Source organism: Sinocyclocheilus anshuiensis, unplaced genomic scaffold (genome assembly GCF_001515605.1).
Source record: "Sinocyclocheilus anshuiensis isolate Anshui unplaced genomic scaffold, SAMN03320099.WGS_v1.1 scaffold2110, whole genome shotgun sequence".
Lineage (NCBI taxonomy): Eukaryota > Metazoa > Chordata > Actinopteri > Cypriniformes > Cyprinidae > Sinocyclocheilus > Sinocyclocheilus anshuiensis.
In genome coordinates this window covers 121,613-129,794 of record NW_015555856.1, presented here as the reverse complement: position 1 = coordinate 129,794, position 8,182 = coordinate 121,613, and the positions used below count along the sequence as shown (strand labels likewise).

At 44.0% G+C, this 8,182-nt stretch overlaps 1 pseudogene; it reads left to right on the top strand.

The window, feature by feature from the left end:
- Positions 1-200: 200 nt before the first annotated feature.
- Positions 201-1,770, top strand: LOC107675642 (rhodopsin-like; annotated as a pseudogene).
- Positions 1,771-8,182: the final 6,412 nt, after the last annotated feature.

The window sequence follows — 8,182 nt, the reverse complement described above, 5'->3', positions numbered from 1 at the left end:
CCAAAGGAAGTTTTGTGGGTTTTTTTCTATCGCCGTTTACCTGCCTTGTGCAGGTACATCCTTAATAACTTGATAAGTTGCCAGATATGCAGTGCAATGATGGCTTGGATTATTTTATTAGCTGTGGCCTAAATAGACTTGTGCTGACAGCCTGGAAACATCAGGTAATCCCAAGCGAGCCTCTATAAAGCGGGGTGCACGCTCGCCCCGTCAAGTCGTAGCACGGTCCTGCCTCGTTTCTCCACAGTCCTGCCAAGCCATCCAAACACTACCGCAGAAAGGGGCTGAGCACAACATCCAACCACAGCCATGAACGGTACAGAGGGACCGGCATTCTACGTGCCTATGTCCAACGCCACCGGCATTGTTAGGAGCCCGTACGAGTATCCCCAGTACTACCTGGTGGCGCCATGGGCATACGCCTGCCTGGCCGCATACATGTTCTTCCTCATCCTCACCGGCTTCCCCGTCAATTTCCTCACTCTGTACGTCACCATCGAGCACAAGAAGCTGCGTACACCTCTCAACTACATTCTGCTGAACCTCGCCATTTCCGACCTCTTCATGGTGTTCGGTGGCTTCACCACAACGATGTACACCTCGATGCATGGCTACTTCGTTCTCGGACGCATCGGCTGCAACCTCGAAGGCTTCTTCGCAACCCTGGGTGGTGAAATGGGCCTTTGGTCCCTGGTGGTGCTGGCCTTCGAGAGGTAGATGGTCGTCTGTAAGCCCGTGAGCAACTTCCGCTTCGGAGAGAACCACGCCATCATGGGTGTTGCCTTCACCTGGGTCATGGCCTGCTCCTGCGCCGTGCCTCCCCTGGTCGGCTGGTCCCGTTATATCCCCGAGGGCATGCAGTGCTCGTGCGGAGTCGACTATTACACTCGCGTACCTGGCGTTAACAATGAGTCCTTCGTCATCTACATGTTCATCGTCCACGTCATGATTCCAATGGTTGTCATATTCTTCTGCTACGGCCGTCTCGTCTGCACCGTCAAAGAAGCCGCTGCCCAGCAGCAGGAGTCCGAGACCACCCAGAGGGCCGAGCGCGAGGTCACCCGCATGGTCATCATCATGGTCATTGGCTTCTTGATTTGCTGGGTCCCCTATGCCAGCGTGGCCTGGTATATATTCACCCACCAGGGAAGCGAATTTGGGCCTGTCTTCATGACACTGCCAGCCTTCTTTGCCAAGACCGCTGCTGTCTACAACCCGTGCATCTACATCTGCATGAACAAGCAGTTCCGTCACTGCATGATCACCACCCTGTGCTGCGGCAAGAACCCCTTCGAGGAGGAAGAGGGCGCCTCCACTACTGCATCCAAGACCGAGGCTTTGCCCGTGTCTTCCAGCTCCGTGTCCCCTGCGTAAACACTCGTCCGTGACACACGATAAGCAGCTACGTGCACTGGGCTTCGACGGCGACCGACGACACAGAGACCACAAAGTGTTCAGCCCAGGGAAACGAGCGACCGCTACCACTTACAGAAAAAAATGTCCGTCAGTTTTTCTTTTTGTATTTTTACAAAACCCAACCAAAAGACAGTTTTGAGAGAGGACAGACCATGTCCCAGTTTCAGTACATCCAGCGAGTCCAGCGTAACGGTGCATAAGATTCTTTTTGTTTTTTTATTTTTTTTTCTTCCTAAAATGCAGCAAAAGGAGAAATATCTTAACTCTCTTACTGTTGGACTCCTTATACTGGCTTTGTTGTGATTGTAGAGGCATGTATTCAAGGCAACGTAACAATAAAAAGCACTTTGCAAATTAAATTGCTCTGTTTATGTTTTGATTGAGCTGTGATGTTAACGAAATGTCGAAATAGTAATTAAATAAACAATACTGATTGCTGATAAGAGCTTTAATGTGGTGTATATATTCCCACTGCCACTGTCTTCGGTAAAGGCTCAGTGCTTTTTAATCTATTCTGTTTAATCAACATTAAGACAATAGCTACTGCAGAGTTTTGAATTGAAAAAAAGTACATACATTCCTTAAAAAGTTAACAGCACCATAATTATCGATAACAGGCTCAATATGTTATTCAACACGAGTACACCCGGGGCAATCCTCACTGTCACCTTGGATTAAAGGCTTTATGAAGGATGATTTGACAGATATGTATGGATGAATTAGGTAGGATCAGAACTGATGTGTTAATCCTGCTCTAGGTCAGAGTGGTGAAAATAGATTATGATTATGTATAGTTTGCCTTTCACTGGCATCTGTGTAAACAGGGACACACAACCTCACACAACATTTGGTAACACTTAAGATTAGGGAACACCATTCACTAACATGAACTAGTTGCTTATTAACATGCATATTACTAACATATTGGCTGTTTATTAGTACTTATAAAGCACATATTAATGCATGACCATGTTTTAGATCCCTTAAACCTACCCCATACCTAAACATAACTACTACTACAACAACTGCCTTACTATGAACAAGAGGCAAATTCGGAGTTTATTGAGGGAAAACTCTTAGTTAATAGAGAATTTGTGTTCCCTATTCTAAAGTATTACCCAACCTGGTAGCCTGTAGGGACATTGCTCGCTTTGAGAACACCTCACATGGAATATTGCTGATAGGAGTGGCTTAACAACACAATTAGCAATCATCATGAGTCTGTGGTGGCCAAAAATATTGCCACCCTTGCACTTTTTTCAAATAATCCTTAATGTTTCCAGACCTGACATTGACACTAAAACATATTTTGGTATACACATATTTATGTTTTTGGTGTGCAAAAATCTGAAGAATTTATATTCCAGATAATTTCACAGAGAAATACTAAAATTGCCTGGACAATATTATTGGCAACTTCTAGAAGTTGTCATAGATAGATAGCCAATGAAGGTCAGACACAAGATTATAGCTAAGTGTGGACAAGCTCAAGTCTACAAATGCATGTACGCAACATTATCTAGACGTTTAAAACTCGTGGCACTGTGGCCACCTTCACTAGACGTGGCTGCAAGAGAAAACTTGGTGGAAGTTTGCAGCAAAGGATTGTTTGAACGGTGTAAAAAGCACTTTGGTCAGCCTCAACACAGATTAAAGCTGACCTTCAGACACAAGGTATGACAGTTTCAACTTGCAACATCTCCATGAAAGGGGGTTGTATCCAGGAGGACCCCCACAAAGTCATGTCTGAAGTTAGCCAGAACATGCCAAAATACTTCATGGCCTAATCATAGATTGACTGTCTAAGCCCTGCAGTCAAACACAGAGGATGGTACTGGTGAAATCAGGCAAATACAGCTGTTCTGGAGCACAATGTTGGAAAGCGAGGCCTCTATCGAAAGGCAGGGGTCTCGCAGCAGGTCCAGTGTTGCGGAAAACAAGATGGCGCCAGTGCACCCGGCTTGCCGTCTCTCTGTCTCTTGTTTGTCTCAGTTTGGAGTACCTGTGGTACCTGTTCGTCTGACATCTGTGCTGTTCGTTTTATGCATGATTTTGCACTGGTTGCATGCAGTCTCAGTGCTCACCTACAATCGCCAAGCTTTGCTTAATATCAAAAGTTGTATGGGAGTTTACCGTGGATTGTGCCCCGTTCTGCATTCTCATTCTCAATCCTCGTTCAACCAACCCGCGCTGGAGTGCGCTCGCCGGTTACTGTGCTGTGTTCCTCTCTTAAGGAAATGCCGCAGGAAGAGAGGTAATATGTTCGGGTGAGAATCAGAAGGGCAATTGCGTCTTCCATACAGTCTTTGATGGAGTTTCCTCTGCATAGTATAATCTTGGAGGGTCTTCACCTGTCGCGACGTTCATGGGATTATATTTTTCATCTCCTGGTTTCCCTGGATATTCACTCACCTATTTTATCTGCTCCTCCGCGTTTACGGATTCGTCAAAGAGGAGTGAACTGTTCACATCTCTGCCAACTGAACTTTGTTCAACATCTGGATCTGAACTTGTCATCACAGCCTCCTTTGAATATGGCCTTAGTGAACGCTAGGTCTGTATGCAATAAAACTTTCATTCTACATGACTTTTCTACCCGTTGGGATCTGGACATTTTGTTCTTGACTGAGACTTGGGCCGGTGCTGGGGAGTTGTCAGTTTTTGAAGAACTTTGCCCACCGAACTGCTATTTTATTAGTACCCCAAGATCTGCTGGTAGGGGTGGTGGGGTTGCAATGGTTTTTAAACAATCACTTAATATTCAATCAGTTTCAGTTCGAACTTTTTCATCGTTTGAAGTACAGTGTGTAGCATTACAGTCTATTTCATCCCTGCTGTTCTGTGCTCTCATCTATAGGCCACCTAAGGTTGGAAGTACTTTTACTAGTGAGTTTTCTGAATTTTTAACTTCTGTTGCCCCGTTGTATGATCATATGTTGCTACTGGGTGATTTTAATATACATCTTTGCTGCCCGGGGCGTCCTTTGGTTGCCCCCAATGCTAATGATATATTGCTAAAAATGTCATTGAAAGTATTTGCAATAATGAATTTATGATTTATAATAATAATAATGGTAACACTTTACAATAAGGTTCCATTTGTTACACATTAGTTAAACTAACAATGAAAAATACTTCTAAAGCATTTATTAATCTTAGTTCATGTTAATTCCAACATTTACTAATGCATTATTAAAATCAAAAGTTGTGCTTGTTAACATCAGTTAATGCACTGTGAATTAACATGAACTAACAATGAACGACTGTATTTTTATTAACTAACATTAACAAAGATGAATAAATTCTGTAATAAATGTGTTGATCATTGTTCGTTCATGTTAGTTAATACATTAACTAATACAGCTCATATCTCAAAGACAGGTCTTTTTCTGTGGAGCTAGGCAAGTTTTCCTCATCATCTGCCCCGATTATTAGTGGAGTACCTCAGGGCTCTATTTTGGGACCGCTTCTTTTTAACTTATATGTGCGCCCTCTGGGGGATATTATCAGGAAGCACAATGTTTTGTTTCATTTATATGCTGATGATACGCAGTTGTACCGCCCATTAGAAGCTGGTGAATCCATTCAGCCATTGCTGAAATTTATCTCAGATATTAAAAAATGGTTAACAAATAACTTTCTCCAACTCAATGAGAACAAAACAGAAATTATTGTTTTTGGTCCCCAAAAAATGAGAATTTATATTATTGATGAGCTGGGCAATCATTTCCCCTCCATTTCCTCACAGGTTAGAAACCTGGGCGTTATCATAGACTCAGAATTATGTTTGTCCAAACAAATTAATTCTGTTGTTAGGAACAGTTTTTATCAATTACGGGTCATCTCCAAACTTAAATCATTTTTGTCTTTTCAAGATTTGGAGAAGGTTATTCATGCTTTTATTACCTCACGTTTAGATTACTGTAATTCACTGTACTCAGGTCTTCCTCAGTCATCGCTTTCACGCCTCCAGTTGGTACAAAATGCAGCTGCAAGGCTGCTGACTGGGGCAAAGAAATATGACCATGTCACTCCAATTTTAGCTTCGCTTCACTGGCTTCCGGTCCATTTTAGAGTTCAGTTTAAGATTCTGTTGTTTGTTTTTAAAGCTCTAAACAATCAAGCTCCATCTTATCTTAAAGATCTTATTATCCCTTTGTCATCTACCAGACTTTTAAGATCCACTGACAGGGCTCATTTATCTGTCCCTCGTTCCCGTTTGAAAACTAAGGGTGACAGAACCTTTTCAGTCACTGGCCCCCGTCTGTGGAACTAATTGCCTCTAGACTGTCGCCTTGCACCTTCCATTACCATTTTTTGTTGATATTTGAAATCACCAAAACAAACACGCCCCTACACCAAAAGGGTCTTGCCCCTATTTTGATAGCTCCGCCCCACATATACGTACGCAACCCAGGCAACGATTAGTTCTGTGAAACAAAGCAAAACCAATGTTACACCGTGTCTACGGACGTGAGCGGCGTGGCGCAACAAATCCCCGACAGAAAACTGCTGCCGGGTTCTATTTATGACGTGCTGACACAAATTTCAAATTGTTTTCAATGGTGGTTTGATCGCGTCCAGTGTAGGCAGACTTTAGCTGTTGTAGACACGGTGTTACTCACCTATTGAGAAGAAACAAAGCAACCTTGGCGTCCGATCGCAGGCCTCCACTCCTTGAGTTCTCTGCAGCGCTGGAAAGCTGATCCGATATTTACACGGGTCCTACTTCTTGCCTTATCGTTCCGCAGACGTTTTCCTCTTTTGTTTTTTATCCGCCATCTCTATCTTTCTGTCGCTGGCTCGGCTAATGTCCGTCCCATGCACTGAACGCACTCTCCTCCACATCACGAGTAGACATGCCCCTTATTGCTGATTGGCTACAAGTTTGTTTTGCGATTCGGCCCGAATCAGTTTTCTAAAGTGTTTTTGAAAAATCACTTTGCCTTTAATTTAATTTTACATTGTTAAGCACTTTGGATAGCTTTGCTATGTTGAAATGTGCTATATAAATAAAATGTACTTACTTCATTTATAAAATGTTACGCAGAAACCATCCTAAAATTGATCTTACGATCATCTCTCAAATATGTGTACGTGTGATTCATAGAATGAACGTACGCACAGAAAACACACGTACACATCTCTTTCAGATGTGAAATCTATGAATCGTAAATTATCTTGAACTTGTGCACAACTGAATGGTTAACATATAAAAGATCACCAGTCATCATCCAAATCCTTTATTTAGAACAGCGAGCTGCAAGAACAGCTTACATTTTCAAAAACCTGCAGTACTGGAACAAGAAAAAGTGTGTACGTCTCAGACCCTGACGTGACGCTACGCACTTTTCCACGTCAAAGACAGTTTTTACGAATACGAGCGCTGGCATGGATTTAAGTGCACGCACACTCTAGGATCACATCTGAGCGTATGCACGCTTTATAAATGAGGACCTTAAAGCAGTCTAGATCATTAAAAACTTTCAAGGGAACTTCGAACTGCGTCCTCTAGGGGTCGCTATGGGCCGCTGCTGAGGCACGGAGGAGAATGAGCTCATGGGGTTTGCAGGTGGACCTGGCTGATGAGTTTAGGGAGGGGCTTTCCTTCTTGCGCTCGTTGGCTGCGGACGAGAGAGAGCCGCTGGAGGATGATGTTATCTCTTTGACATCATCTGATCCGGGGGCCAGTGCTCTGCTGGGTTTAGCCCAGGAAGAGCAGGAGATGTCTGAGGACGGTGAAGAGGCTGAGGCTGAGCCTTCCCAATCCTCCTGCCCTGCGTATGGTGAGCTGTTGGAAGTTATGGATCGCGCCACGGCGAGGCTAGACTTGCCGTGGAAGCGGGCCAAGAGAGTGGCGCCGCGGGGTCGTCTCGATGAGCGTTATCTTTCTGACCATAACTGTCCAGCTCAGGTGATCCTTCCATTCCTTCCTGATTTGCATACTGAAATCAAGAAGGAATGGAAGAGGCCGTTTTCTTCTCGCATTTATCGATTCCAGCATACGAATTATGCCAACGTCGAGGCGATGCGTGAAACGGCTATGAGAGGATGCCCACTGTAGAAGAGACACTGGCTAGTTATCTCTCTTCGGGCGAGACATCCTCCCTTAATACTCAGGAATTTGACGATGTAGATTATTTCATTGTGTGACAATCACAGATCGAATTAACTTCGATAGAATCGCGATGTAACATTTTGTCACCTCATTTACATTTATACTCGTAGCACTGCATCAGTCAGCCGCAAACAGCCACAATATCTATATACTCTATATTATCTTTTAGATTAGGATCTCCTCTTTCAAACAAGACCATTTTCACGTTTCTGCGTGCTTCCATCGGTGAGATGTATAGCGTTTTGTCCAGATTGCGCAATAGACACGCGTCTGGGAAACACGCGCTCCCCATATCAAAAGCGTACACAGCCAGCGCGTCTGATGTTATAGAGATCTGTGTTCGGTCGTGGACTGCAATTGGTCAGATTACATGTCTGTCAGCTCGGCGGCCATTTCAGAGCCATGAAATTTGACACCTCTGCGTCACTAGCGGGGGAGAGGGGGGTCTTGCATCCAGGACTGTGCCTGTGGGGGTTTTTGGTCACTGTAGTTTTTTTTAATGTGTTGAAGCGAGTTTCCCTCATGGAAAGGATACAGCACACGCGTCTCGGATTATATCAATATATGATAATCATATTACAAGTTATATATGGTGAAGAACATTCAGCGGCGCCGTGGAGAGGAATGAACGCGCGTCTGGTAAGGCTT